Source organism: Mustelus asterias, chromosome 3, assembly GCF_964213995.1.
Source record: "Mustelus asterias chromosome 3, sMusAst1.hap1.1, whole genome shotgun sequence".
In the NCBI taxonomy this organism is placed as follows: Eukaryota; Metazoa; Chordata; class Chondrichthyes; order Carcharhiniformes; family Triakidae; genus Mustelus; species Mustelus asterias.
Window position 1 is genome coordinate 158,241,634 of NC_135803.1, and position 16,328 is coordinate 158,257,961.

Here is a 16,328-nt window from a genome sequence, read left to right on the forward strand (position 1 = left end):
GAGGGAGCTTTACTCTGTATCTAACCCCGTGCTGTACCTGTCCTGGGAGTGTTTGATGGGGACAGTGTAGAGGGAGCTTTACTCTGTATCTAACCCCGTGCTGTACCTGTCCTGGGAGTGTTTGATGGGGACAGTGTAGAGGGAGCTTTACTCTGTATCTAACCCCGTGCTGTACCTGTCCTGGGAGTGTTTGATGGGGACAGTGTAGAGGGAGCTTTACTCTGTATCTAACCCCGTGCTGTACCTGTCCTGGGAGTGTTTGATGGTGACAGTGTAGAGGGAGCTTTACTCTGTATCTAACCCCGTGCTGTACCTGTCCTGGGAGTGTTTGATGGGGACAGTGTAGAGGGAGCTTTACTCTGTATCTAACCCCGTGCTGTACCTGTCCTGGGAGTGTTTGGTGGGTACAGTGTAGAGGGAGCTTTACTCTGTATCTAACCCTGTGCTGTACCTGTCCTGGGAGTGTTTGATGGGGACAGTGTAGAGGGAGCTTTACTCTGTATCTAACCCCGTGCTGTACCTGTCCTGGGAGTGTTTGATGGGTACAGTGTAGAGGGAGCTTTACTCTGTATCTAACCCCGTGCTGTACCTGTCCTGGGAGTGTTTGATGGGGACAGTGTAGAGGGAGCTTTACTCTGTATCTAACCCCGTGCTGTACCTGTCCTGGGAGTGTTTGATGGGGACAGTGTAGAGGGAGCTTTACTCTGTATCTAACCCCGTGATGTACCTGTCCTGGGAGTGTTTGATGGGGACAGTGTAGAGGGAGCTTTACTCTGTATCTAACCCCGTGCTGTACCTGTCCTGGGAGTGTTTGATGGGGACAGTGTAGAGGGAGCTTTACTCTGTATCTAACCCCGTGCTGTACCTGTCCTGGGAGTGTTTGATGGGGACAGTGTCGAGGGAGCTTTACTCTGTATCTAACCCCGTGCTGTACCTGTCCTGGGAGTGTTTGATGGGGACAGTGTAGAGGGAGTTTTACTCTGTATCTAACCCCGTGCTGTACCTGTCCTGGGAGTGTTTGATGGGGACAGTGTAGAGGGAGCTTTACTCTGTATCTAACCCCGTGATGTACCTGTCCTGGGAGTGTTTGATGGGGACAGTGTAGAGGGAGCTTTACTCTGTATCTAACCCCGTGCTGTACCTGTCCTGGGAGTGTTTGATGGGGACAGTGTAGAGGGAGCTTTACTCTGTATCTAACCCCGTGCTGTACCTGTCCTGGGAGTGTTTGATGGGGACAGTGTCGAGGGAGCTTTACTCTGTATCTAACCCCGTGCTGTACCTGTCCTGGGAGTGTTTGATGGGGACAGTGTAGAGGGAGTTTTACTCTGTATCTAACCCCGTGCTGTACCTGTCCTGGGAGTGTTTGATGGGGACAGTGTAGAGGGAGTTTTACTCTGTATCTAACCCCGTGCTGTACCTGTCCTGGGAGTGTTTGATGGGGGACAGTGTAGAGGGAGCTTTACTCTGTATCTAACCCTGTGCTGTACCTGTCCTGGGAGTGTTTGATGGGGGACAGTGTAGAGGGAGCTTTACTCTGTATCTAACCCTGTGCTGTACCTGTCCTGGGAGTGTTTGATGGGGGACAGTGTAGAGGGAGCTTTACTCTGTATCTAACCCTGTGCTGTACCTGTCCTGGGAGTGTTTGATGGGGGACAGTGTAGAGGGAGCTTTACTCTGTATCTAACCCCGTGCTGTAGCTGATCTGGGAGTGTTTTATTTTGTAACTGGAGTTTTTGGAATTTCTCATTTGATAAGGAGGAAAACGTACCGGATGAAATTGGTGTTATTTGATTAATTTAGAAGTTGTGGTATTTTATTCTGTGTTTTGTTAGGATGATGGAATCTTTGCTGATTATTTTTGGAGCACAGAGTGTGCTGTACGAGTGCGTAGCGACCCTGTTGGGAAGCGTGGCGCTGACTGATGTTGATGGGGGCTGATTATGCCGGATCTGAGTTTTTAATCTCCTGACTGAGGGCAAAATGCAGAACCATCAGTCATCTGCCACTGAATCCCCGAATCAAACTGCACACTCATAAATAAAACAAAATCTCGTGGCAATTTAATGGATAACATTCCATATCCACTGCAAGACTCATTCAATCCACTAACAGAGACAGCGAGCTTACAACGAGGCGCACTGAGGGTGGAGAAGCTGTTCTACTCACTGGGCCCTATTTCACCATTTTGATTCTAAGTGCTGGGCGGACTTGGAACTGGGAGTGTTTCAGATCCGACTTTTAGACCCGTTCTCCGGTGCCCCCACACACACTCTGCCTGAAAAATATCAGCGATTCCGAATCGCGCTGCACAAGCCTGTGGGCGGGGCTTAATGCACCCGAAATCCTGTAGCTCCAATCGGAGCCTCCAACTGCGCATGCGCAAAGAAGAAATGATAGAATGCGGTTTTCCTACCACATCCTTCCTGGGCCGGATAATGCCTGCCCCCGGCCCCCACAGACACTGCCCTACCTCTCCCAACATTACTGACCCCCTTATCCCCCCACCCCCCCGCCACCCAGACCGATTGTGGCCCCCTCCCTCGCTTCCCCCCCACCGATCTCAGGCAGAGTGGCAGCAGATCCACCCTTTCCCTCCTCACTGATCTCATGCAGAGTGGCAGTGAACCTCCCCTTTCCCCTCCCCTACCGATCTCAGGCAGAGTGGCAGCGGACCCACCTTCTCCTTCCCCACCGATCTCAGGCAGAGTGGCAGCGGACCCACCTTCTCCTTCCCCACCGATCTCAGGCAGAGTGGCAGCGGACCCACCTTCTCCTTCCCCCGCCCCCCCACCGATCTCAAGCAGAGAGCCGTCACACGCTCCGTACTTCCTTCCTCACTAACTGGAATGCCTAAATCGGACTTCTATGGAGCACATCTGTTTCACGCCGATTCTGGATGGACGAACGCGGTGGTAAAGGGGGAAGTGCCGGTAAACTTGGGCAGCCCATTAAGTCAATTTAAATGCATACATTCTCATTATAAAGAAACTCTTCACTGAGACTCAGGCAGAGGAATTCTCTCCATCTGCCCCAATTAGGATTTAAATCACAATCTCCGCTTCACAAAATGCAACCCTCCCTGTGAAGATATCTTGTGAAGTTGTGACTGGTTTCTGGTAACTCTGTGTTAACTTGATGACTGCAGGGGAGAGCTCTGGCTGATTCTCTCCTTCCGTCCCCTGACTGCCAGACACATCCTGCTGACATGACACTCTCACTGAGCACAGATTAGAAATCAACCTGGGGCCATCCAGCTCATGAGGCTCATGTTCCCTCCAGACCTTTGAAGGGGTTGAACAACAGGTGTCTAAACAAAACTCCCAAAGTGAGGACCTTGGTGTGAGATACAGGACAACAGCAGGATTATAAAGTGAAGGAGAGGAATTCATAGAATCCCAGACTGATACCAGGTTGGAATTGCTGGATCCCACAGTGAAATTCTGATTCAGGGTGGGACAGGTTTGCACGGAAATACAGATTATAAAGAATATTTTATATCCCACAAATTATATTACTACAAAGGTAAATCTTGCTACACAGCAAGAGGCCATTTATCCCATCATGCCTGTACTGGCCCTTTGGGAGAGTTATTCAATTAATATCACTTCCTTCACAGACCTGTCAATTTCTCCTGTTCCAGTATTTCCTCAATTCCCTTTTGAAAGTTATTATTGAATCTGCTTCCACCGCCCTTTCAGGCAGCACCTTCCAGATCACAACAACCCACTGGGTGAAACATTCTCCTCATCTCCCCCTCTGGTTCTTGTACCAGTTCTCGTCGATCTGTTACCCACCCTCCTGTCACTTTCCCCCTCTCTATTTTATCAAAACCTCTCATAATTTTGAACACCTCGATTAAATCCCCCCTTAATCGTTTCTGCTCAGAGAACTATCCCCAATCACTGAAGTCCCTCAGCCCTGATTCCGTGTGAGTAAATCTCCTCACATCCTTACCAAGGTCTTCACATCCTTCCTCATGATGTCCAGAATTAGACACAATTCTCAACCTGAGACAAATATCCCTCAATCTCCACTCAACATCATATTGCTGTTGTGGGAACTTCTCTGCACAATTTGATTGTTGTGTTAACTATGCTAAAACAGTCATGACATTTCAAAAGTACCTCAAAGGTAATAAAGCATCCGAACTGATGAAAAGTGTGATATAAATGCAACTTCCTTCCTTTAGTTGGGTTTGCAAAAGTCAAGAGAGTGTTGGATCAGGGGTGAGGAGTGAAGGAGGACAACATTCTGATTTTCCAGGACACATCTGTATCCAGTTGGAGCAATGAGCAATGTCTAAATAAATTAAATCCTGATTTTGTTATATGGGATTCCAGGAGGATGATTGGATATCACATTCCAGCATTACATGAAAAATTTCAGGATCCGACCTTGAAGAATCTTCACTGGATTCAGCTGAATGGAGAGGAGATAATTGGATGCCATCTTACAAATTGGCAACAATGACAAGTTTTGATTGGACATTTTTGGCAGATCCAATGGGATGAAGCAGCAGTATAATATGAAGGGTACCATTCTTAGCAGTGTAGAGGATCAGAAGGACCTTGGGGTCCGGGTCCATAGGACTCTTAAATCGGCCTCGCAGGTGGAGGATGCGGTCAAGAAGGCGTACGGCGTACTGGCCTTCATTAATCGAGGGATTGAGTTTAGGAGTCGGGAGATAATGCTGCAGCTTTATAGGACCCTGGTTAGACCCCACTTGGAGTACTGCGCGCAGTTCTGGTCACCTCATTACAGGAAAGATGTTGAAGCCATTGAAAGGGTGCAGAGGAGATTTACAAGGATGTTGCCTGGATTGGGGGGCATGCCTTATGAGGATAGGTTGAGAGAGCTTGGTCTCTTCTCCCTGGAGAGACGAAGGATGAGAGGTGACCTGATAGAGGTTTACAAGATGTTGAGAGGTCTGGATAGGGTAGACTCTCAGAGGCTATTTCCAAGGGCTGAAATGGTTGCTACGAGAGGACACAGGTTTAAGGTGCTGGGGGGTAGGTACAGAGGAGATGTCAGGGGTAAGTTTTTCACTCAGAGGGTGGTGGGTGAGTGGAATCGGCTGACGTCGGTGGTGGTGGAGGCAAACTCGTTGGGGTCTTTTAAGAGACTTCTGGATGAGTACATGGGATTTAATGGGATTGAGGGCTATAGATAGGCCTAGAGGTGGGGATGTGATCAGCGCAACTTGTGGGCCGAAGGGCCTGTTTGTGCTGTGGCTTTCTATGTTCTATGTTCTATTGCACGGGGACGAGTGTCGTACAATAAATGGATCCCAAGCCACATGGTGACGTGTGAACGCGACACAAAACCTTTTCTTGATAGTCTATTCGTTTGCAGAGAGCAGCATTACTACCTCTGACCTACAAACCCTGTGTCTCAGCGGCCTCTCTTTATAAATGCTGTTGTTACTTTATTCAACGATGCCCTTCACTTGTACGTCTAGACAATAAACATTCCAGTAACGTCTTCCCACACTCTTGGGTGAAGGGTGAGGTGGAGGGTGAGGGGGGGAGGTGGAGGGTGAGGGTGAGGGGGGAGGTGAAGAGTGAGGGGTGAGGTGGAGGGTGAGGAGGGGAGGTGGATGGTGAGGGGGGAGGTGGAGGGTGAGGGTGAGGGGGGAGGTGAAGAGTGAGGAGGGAGGTGGAGGGTGAAGAGGGGAGGCGGAGGGTGAGGAGGGGAGGCGGAGGGTGAGGAGGGGAGGTGGAGGGTGAGGAGGGGAGGCGGAGGGTGAGGAGGGGAGGTGGAGGGTGAGGAGGGGAGGTGGAGGGTGAGGAGGGGAGGTGGAGGGTGAGGAGGGGAGGTGGAGGGTGAGTGGAGGAGGTAGAGGGTGAAGGGGAGGTGGAGGGTGAGGAGGGGAGGTGGAGGGTGAGGAGGGAGGTGGAGGGTGAGGAGGGAGGTGGAGTGTGAGGAGGAGAGGTGGAGGGTGAGTGGGGGAGGTGGAGGGTGAGGGGGAGAGTGAGGGGGAGATTGAGGGTGAGGAGTGGAGGTGGAGGGTGAGTGGGGGCGGTGGAGGGTGAGGTGGAGAGTGAGGGGGAGGTTGAGGGTGAGGTGGAGGGTGTTATATTCTCACTGCTGAGTCTGTATCTGACATTGTGTCAGCCTTGGAAAGGTTCGGAAAGGCAGATAGTCATCGACAGGAGCACCCACATTTACCCAAACTGTCGATAGAATCTTTTACCTTAGAAATTCAAAATCAAATCAAATTCAACTCATAAATATTCAGATCAGCCTCTCCCACCAACAGAATCAATATTTTCTAGTTAAATATAGATTGTCTGTCTGCACAGTTGTTGCTTGGGACTTTGAAAGTATTTAATAATTTGATCAAATGTAAAATGAACTTGTTTTTTCAGTTATTGGATTTGTACCTTGGTTCAGGGTCAGTGTCTATTCAGTTTGTCTCGCCACAGTTTACAACCCGTCAGAGTAATGTGGACCGAAAAATAAAAAATACTACAGATACTGAAATTTCAACAAAATACTGAAAATGCTGGAGATACTCAGCAGGTCCGGAAGCTTCTGAGGAAACAGAAACAGAGTTAATGTTTCGGGTCCGGTATGGCTCTTCTCCAGAACTACTGTGCGACTGTACACTGACACAGTGAGAGGACAGTCACTGTGTGACTGTACACTGACACATTGAGAGGACAGTCACTGTGTGACTGTACACTGACACAGTGAGAGGACAGTCACTGTGTGACTGTACACTGACACATTGAGAGGACAGTCACTGTGTGACTGTACACTGACACATTGAGAGGACAGTCACTGTGTGACTGTACACTGACACAGTGAGAGTGCGGAGACTGTGTGACGGTACACTGACACAGTGACAGTACAGTCACTGCGACTGTACACTGACACAGTGAGAGTGCAGAGACTGTGTGACTGTACACTGACACAGTGAGAGGACAGTCACTGTGTGACTGTACACTGACACAGTGAGAGTGCGGAGACTGTGTGACGGTACACTGACACAGTGACAGTACAGTCACTGCGACTGTACACTGACACAGTGAGAGTGCAGAGACTGTGTGACTGTACACTGACACATTGAGAGTGCGGAGACTGTGTGACTGTACACTGACACAGTGACAGTACAGTCACTGCGACTGTACACTGACACAGTGAGAGTGCGGAGACTGTGTGACTGTACACTGACACAGTGACAGTACAGTCACTGCGACTGTACACTGACACAGTGAGAGTGCGGAGACTGTGTGACGGTACACTGACACAGTGACAGTACAGTCACTGCGACTGTACACTGACACAGTGAGAGTGCAGAGACTGTGTGACTGTACACTGACACAGTGACAGTACAGTCACTGCGACTGTACACTGACACAGTGAGAGTGCAGAGACTGTGCGACTGTACACTGACACAGTGAGAGTGCGGAGACTGTGTGACTGTACACTGATACAGCGAGAGGACAGTCACTGTGTGACTGTACACTGACACAGTGAGAGTGCAGAGACTGTGCGACTGTACACTGACACAGTGAGAGTGCGGAGACAGTGCGACTGTACACTGACACAGTGAGAGTGCGGAGACAGTGCGACTGTACACTGACACAGTGAGAGTGCGGAGACAGTGCGACTGTACACTGACACAGTGAGAGTGCGGAGAGTGTGTGACGGTACACTGACACAGTGACAGTACAGTCACTGCGACTGTACACTGACACAGTGAGAGTGCAGAGACTGTGCGACTGTACACTGACACAGTGAGAGTGCGGAGACTGTGTGACTGTACACTGATACAGCGAGAGGACAGTCACTGTGTGACTGTACACTGACACAGTGAGAGTGCAGAGACTGTGCGACTGTACACTGACACAGTGAGAGTGCGGAGACAGTGCGACTGTACACTGACACAGTGAGAGTGCGGAGACAGTGCGACTGTACACTGACACAGTGAGAGTGCGGAGAGTGTGTGATGGTACACTGACACAGTGAGAGTGCGGAGACAGTGCGACTGTACACTGACACAGTGAGAGTGCGGAGACAGTGCGACTGTACACTGACACAGTGAGAGTGTGGAGACTGTGTGACTGTACACTGACACAGTGAGAGTGCAGAGACTGTGTGACTGTACACTGACACAGTGAGAGTGCAGAGACTGTGTGACTGTACACTGACACAGTGAGAGTGCGGAGACTGTGCGACGGTACACTGACACAGTGAGAGTGCAGAGACTGTGTGACTGTACACTGACACAGTGAGAGTGCAGAGACTGTGTGACTGTACACTGACACAGCGAGAGGACAGTCACTGTGTGACTGTACACTGACACAGCGAGAGGACAGTCACTGTGTGACTGTACACTGACACAGTGAGAGTGCGGAGACAGTGCGACTGTACACTGACACAGTGAGAGTGCGGAGAGTGTGTGACTGTACACTGACACAGTGAGAGTGCAGAGACTGTGTGACTGCACACTGACACAGTGACAGTACAGTCACTGCAACTGTACACTGACACAGTGAGAGTGCGGAGAGTGTGTGACTGTACACTGACACAGTGAGAGTGCAGAGACTGTGTGACTGTACACTGACACAGTGACAGTACAGTCACTGCGACTGTACACTGACACAGTGAGAGTGCGGAGACTGTGTGACTGACTGTACACTGACACAGCGAGACTACAGTACCATGTGACTGTACACTGAAACAGTGAGAGGACAGTCACCGTGACTGTATACTAATGATGTGGAGATGCCGGCATTGGACTGGGGTGAACACGGTAAGAAGTCTCACAACACCAGGTTAAAGTCCAACAGGTTTATTTGGTAGCAAATACCATAAGCTTTCGGAGCACTGCTCCTTCGTCAGATGGAGTGGAAATGTGCTCTCAAACAGTGCAAACGGACAAAATCAAGTTGCAGAATACTGATTAGAATGCGAATCCTACAACCAGCCAGGGCTTAAAGGTACAGACAATGTGGGTGGAGGGAGCATTCAACACAGGTTAAAGAGATGTGCATTGTCTCCAGACAGAACAGCTAGTGAGATTCTGCAAGCCCAGGAGGCAAGCTGTGGGGGTTACTGATAATGTGACATAAATCCAACATCCCGGTTTAGGCCGTCCTCATGTGTGCGGAACTTGGCTATCAGTTTCTGCTCAGCGACTCTGCGCTGTCGTGTGTCGTGAAGGCCGCCTTGGAGAACGCTAACCTGAAGATCCATGGCTGAATGCCCGTGACTGCTGAAGTGCTCCCCCACAGGAAGAGAACCGTCTTGCCTGGTGATTGTCCCTTTAAGACCTGGCTGGTTGTAGGATTCGCATTCTAATCAGTATTCTGCAACTTGATTTTGTCTGTTTGCACTGTTTGAGAGCACATTTCCACTCCATCTGAGCAGTGCTCCGAAAGCTTATGGTATTTGCTACCAAATAAACCTGTTGGACTTTAACCTGGTGTTGTGAGACTTCTTACACTGTATACTAACACAGTGAGAGTGCGGAGACTGTGCGACTGTACACTGACACAGTGAGAGTACAGTCATTGTGTGACTGTACACTGACACAGTGAGAGTGCAGAGACTGTGTGACTGTACACTGACACAGCGAGACTACAGTACTATGTGACTGTACACTGACACAGCGAGAGGACAGTCACTGTGTGACTGAACACTGACACAGCGAGAGTATAATCACTGTATGACTACATTGATGCAGCAAGAGTGTGGAAACTGTGCAACTGTACACTGACACAGCGGGAGGACAGTCACTGTGCGACTGTACACTGACACAGTGACAGTAAAGTCACTGTGACTGTGCACTGACACAGCAAGAGCGCAGTCACTGTGTGACTGTACACTGACACAGCGTGAGTATAATCACTGTGCAACTGTACACTGACACAGCAAGAGGACAGTCACTGTGCGACTGTACACTGACACAGTGAGAGTGCGGAGACTGTGCGACTGTACACTGACACAGTGACAGTAAAGTGACTGAGACTGTACACTGACACAGTGTGAGTATAATCACTGTGCAACTGTACACTGACACAGCAAGAGCGCAGTCACTGTGCGACAGTACACTGACACAGCGAGAGGACAGAGACTGTGTGACTGTACACTGACACAGTGAGAGTGTGGAGACTGTGTGACTGTACACTGACACAGCGAGAGGACAGTCACTGTGTGACTGTACACTGACACAGTGAGAGTGCAGAGACTGTGTGACTGTACACTGACACAGCGAGAGGACAGTCACTGTGTGACTGTACACTGACACAGTGAGAGTGCGGAGACTGTGCAACTGTACACTGACACAGCGGGAGGACAGTCACTGTGCAATTGTGCCTTTTCTATCTTTTTGTTTCATTTTGGTTTGTGTTCAGCCCTTGCTTTGGAGGGAAGGTGGGTATCCCGCGCCCTGGGTTGTTGATCGTGTGAAAGACGTGTTAAATTTGGAAATGGTGCAATGACCTTGGATCTCTGTGTCTGTCATTTTAATCACTTCTCCTTTGGTTGCTGCTTCTTTAGTTCTGGACAATTGCTCTTCCAAAACTTCTCTACCTCCTTATCTCATTCACTCCATCCTCCGTTAACCTCAAGCAATTGGTCACCTGTTTTAATCTCTTCTCATGTATCCCGGGGCCTAAATTAGCTTAATATCCATTCCTGTGAAGAGCTTTGGGATATTTTTCTCAGATTAAGTTGCCGTATTAATATAGATCATCATTGTTGAGTAAGAAATTGCAATGCCAACCTGCTATCGAGTTAGACTGAAGATGAAATTTAAAAAGTGATACATTTTGTAAATTCATTCTCTCGATGCCAGCGTCACTGATCACAGCAACATGTTTTGCCCATCTTGAATTGCCCTTGGGAAGGTGGCAGTGAGCTGCACTCTTGAACCCTGCATAATGTTTACTGATACAACCACGTATTTTTCCTGGTCACATCAGAGGGCAAAAGTGAACCACATTGATGAGAAACATAGAAACAAAGGAACTAGAAGCAAGAGTAAGCCATTCGGCCCTTCAAGCCTGGTGTTTGCCATTCATTTTGATCATGGCTGATCATCAAATTCAATATCCTGATCCCCCTTCCCCCCATATCCCTCGATCCCTTTAGCCCCAAGAGCTATATCTAATTTCTTCTTGAAATCAGACAACGTTTTGGCCTCAATTACATCCTGTGGGAGTGAATTCCACACATTCACCACCCTCCGGGTGAAGAAATTTCTCCTCACCTCAGTTCTAAAAGGTTACCCCTTATCCTCAAACTAGGACGCCTAGTTCTGGACTCCCCCCACCATCGGGAACATTCTTTCTGAATCTATCCCTGAGTCTAACCCTGTTAGAATTTTATAAGTTTCTATGAGATCCCCCCCTCACTCTTCTAAACTCCAGTGAATATAATCCTAACCGACTTAGTCTCTCCTCACATGACAGACCTGCCATCCCAGGAATCAGCCTGGTAAACCTTCGCTGTGCTCCCTCTATAGGAGGGACATCCTTCCTCAGATAAGGACACCAAAATTGCACACAATACTCCAGGTGTGGCCTCACCAACGCCCTATACAATTGCAGCAAAATATCCCTATCCCTGTACTCAAATCCTCTCGCTATGAAGGCCAACATACCATTTGCCTTCTTTACTGCCTGCTGTACCTGCGCGCTTACTTTCAGTGACGGATGCACGAGGACACCAAGGTCTCGCTGAGTATCCACCTCTCTCAATTTGCACCCATTCAAATAATAATCTGTCTTCCTATTATTGCTACCAAAATGGATAACCTCACATTTATCCACATTATACTGCATCCGCCATGCAGATGCCCACACACTCAGCCTGTCCAAATCACGCTGAAGCATCTCTGCATCCTCCTCACAGCTCACCCTCCCACCCAACTTTGTATCATCTGCAAATTTGGAGATGATACATTCAGTTCCCTCTTCCAAATCATTAATATATAATGTGAACAGTTGGGATCCCAGCACAGATCCCTGCGGAACCACACTAGTCACTGACTGCCAATCAGAAAAAGACCCATTTATGTCAACTCTTTGCTTCCTATCTGCTAACCAGCTCTCTATCCATCTCAAGACATTACCCGCAATCCCATGTGCTTTAACTTTACATAGTAGTCTGTTACGTAGCCTCCCATCCATTGACTCTGTCTACACTTCCCGCTGCCTTGGAAAAGCAGCCAGCATAATTAAGGATCCCGCGCACCCCGGACATTCTCTCTTCCACCTTCTTCTGTCGGGAAAAAGATACAAAAGTCTGAGGTCACGCACCAACCGTGTCAAGAACAGCTTCTTCCCTGCTGCTGTCAGACTTTTGAATAGACATACCTCACACTAAGTTGATCTTCCTCTACTCCCTAGCTATGACTGTAACACTACATCCTGCACTCTCTCCTTTACTTCTCAATGAACGGTATGCTTTGTCTGTATAGCACGCAAGAAACAAAACTTTTCACTGTATACTAATACGTGACAATAATAAACCAAATCAAATCAGTTATGTGAGATCTTGTCGAAAGCCTTCTGAAAGTCTAAAGAAACCACATCCACTGGTTCTCCTTGGTCAACTCTACTAGTTGCATCCTCAAAAAATTCCAATGCATTCATCAAGCATGATTTCCCTTTTGTAAATCCATGCTGACTTTGTCTGATTATACCACTGCCTTCCAAGTGCCCAGTTATGAAATCCTTGATAATGGACTCTAGCAACTTCCCCAGTACTGACGTTAGGCTCACTGGTCTATAGTTCCCTGTTTTCTCTCTATCTCCCTTTTTGAATATCGGGCTTACATTAGCTACCCTTCAATCTGTAGGAACTATTCCAAAGTCCAAAGAATTTTAGACAATAACCACCAACGGATCTACTATTTCCAGGGCCACTTCCTCAAGTACTGAGTGAAGATCGCAGATTTCCTTTTTTATTCATTTGTGGGACATGGGCGTCTCTGGCTGGCCAGCATTTATTACCCATCCCTAGTTGACCCAGGGCAGTTGGGAGTCTCCGTTGCTGTGACTCTGGAGTCACATGTAGACCAGACCAGGTAGGGACGGCAGATTTCCTTCCCTAAAGGACATTAGTGAACGAGATGGGTTTTTCCAACAATCGGCAATGGGTTTCATGGTCATCAGTAGAATTCTTAATTCCAGATATTTTTTATTGAATTCAAATTCCACCAACTGCCGTGGCGGGATTTGAACCCGCGTCCCCAGAACATTAGCTGAGTTTCTGGATTAATAGTCTAGTGATAATACCACTAGGCCAGCGCTTCCCCTGAAAGGGCATTAGTGAACCAGGTGGGTTTTTAATGACAGCCCAACAATTTCCCATTGGCTGAGACTGGAGTTGTATTCCCAGCTTTATGGAAAACTGGATTTCTCAAACTGCCCACAGTGGGATTTGAGTTCCCGATTCAGTGACAGAACCTGTGAACTGCTCATGGACAAGCTCCAGAATGGAGAGGCCGTGCACTGGGTTAGTGTCCCTGCCCCTCAGCTCCGGGTTCAAATCTCACTCCAGGACTTGATCACCAAGATCTGTTTATAAAGGAGCCAATCAGGTCGAGCATCAACCTGTAAATCCTTCCAACACACCCCAGCGGCAGGCGGTCAGAGTGGGAGAGATTCCTGGCCAGCCATTCTGCTGGGAAGAGCCTCGATCATCACTATCCTTCGCTCCAGTCTGTGGTAAGGTGCATGTTGCCACGGTAACTCTGACTCCCTGAGTAACTAACGCATCAGCATCGACAGGCTCCAGGCTCCTGGTTAACATGAGCTTATTGTGATTAACCCTTTCCCTGCCATAAGACAATGGGAGGAAACGGTGTCCAGCTCTGAGATTCAGCTGTTTAATAATTCCGTGGCTCAGTGAGATTGTCACCACATTCTGGGTGCTGCATCGTGCGGTATCTCGGTCTGTGTATTTCTAATTGGCTGTGGCAGGTTGTGTCCACGGCTTTGACACTGAATAACAGTCATTGAGATAATTATTCCAATCAGTGTCTCCACGGGAGAATCCGCTCACAGTGCTGCGAGGGTTAATTACTACTCTCCACAAGTTGATTAGTTAAAGGAACATTGCTAGCAGAGTGTTGGCGAAAGTGACTCTTGAATCAGAATAATATCAGATTATCAGCAAATTGTTGATTAATGAGGATGTATCTAATAAAAACTGAAGAGGAAATAAAACAGCTGGAAGCTTGGGGGGTGAGGAAAACCTGGAGGGGTCGAGGGAAAGATTTTTGTGTCTGTGGAACATAGGAACAGAAGGAGGCCATTCAGCCTCTCTCTCTCAAGCCTGTTACATAGGAACAGGAGGAGGCCATTCAGCCTCTCTCTCTCAAGCCTGTTACATAGGAACAGGAGGAGGCCATTCAACCCCTCTCTCTTGAGCCTGTTACACAGGAACCGGAGGAGGCCATTCAGCCCCCTTGAGTCTGTTACACAGGAACAGGAGGAGGCCATTCAGCCACTCTCTCTCGGGCCTGTTACACAGGAACAGGAGGAGGCTATTCAACCCCTCTCTCTCGAGCCTGTTACACACGAACAGGAAGAGGCCATTCAGCCCCTCTCTTGCACGCCTGTTACATAGGAACAGGAGGAGGCCATTCAGCCCCCTTGAGTCTGTTACACAGGAACAGGAGGAGGCCATTCAGCCCCTCTCTCTCTTGAGCCTGTTGCACAGGAATGGGAGGAGGTCATTCAGCCCCTTGAACCTGTTGCATCATTTAATGAAAGCACAGCTGATCTGCATCTTAACTGTTTGTAGCCTTTGCTCCATCTGCCTATTATTCTCACCCAATATTAATCTATCAATCTTGGTTTTTCAATGTTTAATTGATCCCAGTCTCAACAGCTTTTTTCCGGAGAGAGTTCCAGATTCCCACTCCCCTTTGTGTGAGGAAATGCTTCCTGACATCACCCCTTAAAGACCAGCTTTGAATTTTAAGCTTCTGCTCCTTGTTCTGGACTCTGGGTTTCTGCTCTGTCTGTTGAATCCACCTGATGATGGGCTGGGAAGTCTCCACCTCTGGTTACAGCGAGGTACAGAGCCACCAGCGTCAGTGCCTCTGAGGGGTAACACACACAGGATTCCTGTTTCTGACCATCGGCCACTTTCTCTTGCTGGAGAATGTCCAGAACCCTTCAGTCAGCAACTCCCTGGGGGTGAGATTCTGTGTTCCACTGGAGCAGGAGGACTAGAAGGTAATATTCAATTCGCCTCCTACTCATCCTGGTACAACAATAATGGACTAATGGAGTGGTGCGGTGACACAGTGGTTAGCACTGCTGCCTTACAACGCCAGGGTCCCGGGTTCAATTCCGGCCTCGGGTCACTGTCTGTGTGGAGTTTGCATGTTCTCCCTGTGTCTGCGTGGGTTTCCTCTGGGTGTTCCAATTTCCTCCCACAGTCCAAAGATGTGCGGGTTAGGTGGATTGGCTGTGCTAAATTGCCCTTTAGTGTCAGGGGGACTAACTAGGGTAAATGCATGGGGTTGGGGGATAGGGCCTGGGTGGGATTGTGGTCAGTGCAGACTCAATGGGCCGAATGGCCTCTTTCCGCACTGCAGGGATTCTATGGTCCTATGATAATCACAGTGACCCAATCTCTGTCAGCGAGTGTGGCAGAGATTTGGGAATCACAAGGTCACAGTTCCTGTTGGATTCCGTCAATAACATCAGTGAATCCAGCAAAATCCACCACAAAAGGTGGGGGAACTTGAAACAGACGCGAGTTTTGCCACAAACCACTGGGTCCCATCTTGTGCACTGGTTAAGATCCAACTGGTGCCATTTCTGCCCCACACCCAGATTGAGATTGCTATTTTCCACTGATTGCACACTTTGGGATAACACTCGTTTTCTCAAACACAGAGGTACAAGTCTGAACATTATAATCATTTCATTGTATCAGTAAATATTTAATTTATTAAGAAACTAGTAAGCTTACATCAATACAACCACTAAAAGATTTGGTATCAGATTTAACTAAATGAGATTTCCTTGTTCATGAGAGCCAGAAAGTTACCATACAGGAAGGCAAATGGAATGCTGGCTTTTATTTCAAGGGGGCTGGAGTATAAGAGTGAAGAGGTGTTGCTGCAACTGGACAAGGAACGAGTGAGGCCACATTTAGAATACTGTGTTCAGTTCTGGTCCCCTTATTTAAGGAAATATACGTCATCATTGGAGGCAGCACAGAGGAGGTTCATTAGGATGATCCCGAGTATGGAGGGACTGCAGGATGAGGAAAGATTAAATGGGTTGGGACTGTACTCCTTGGAGCTCAGAAGAATGTGAGATGATAAGATTGAAACATAGAAGAATCTT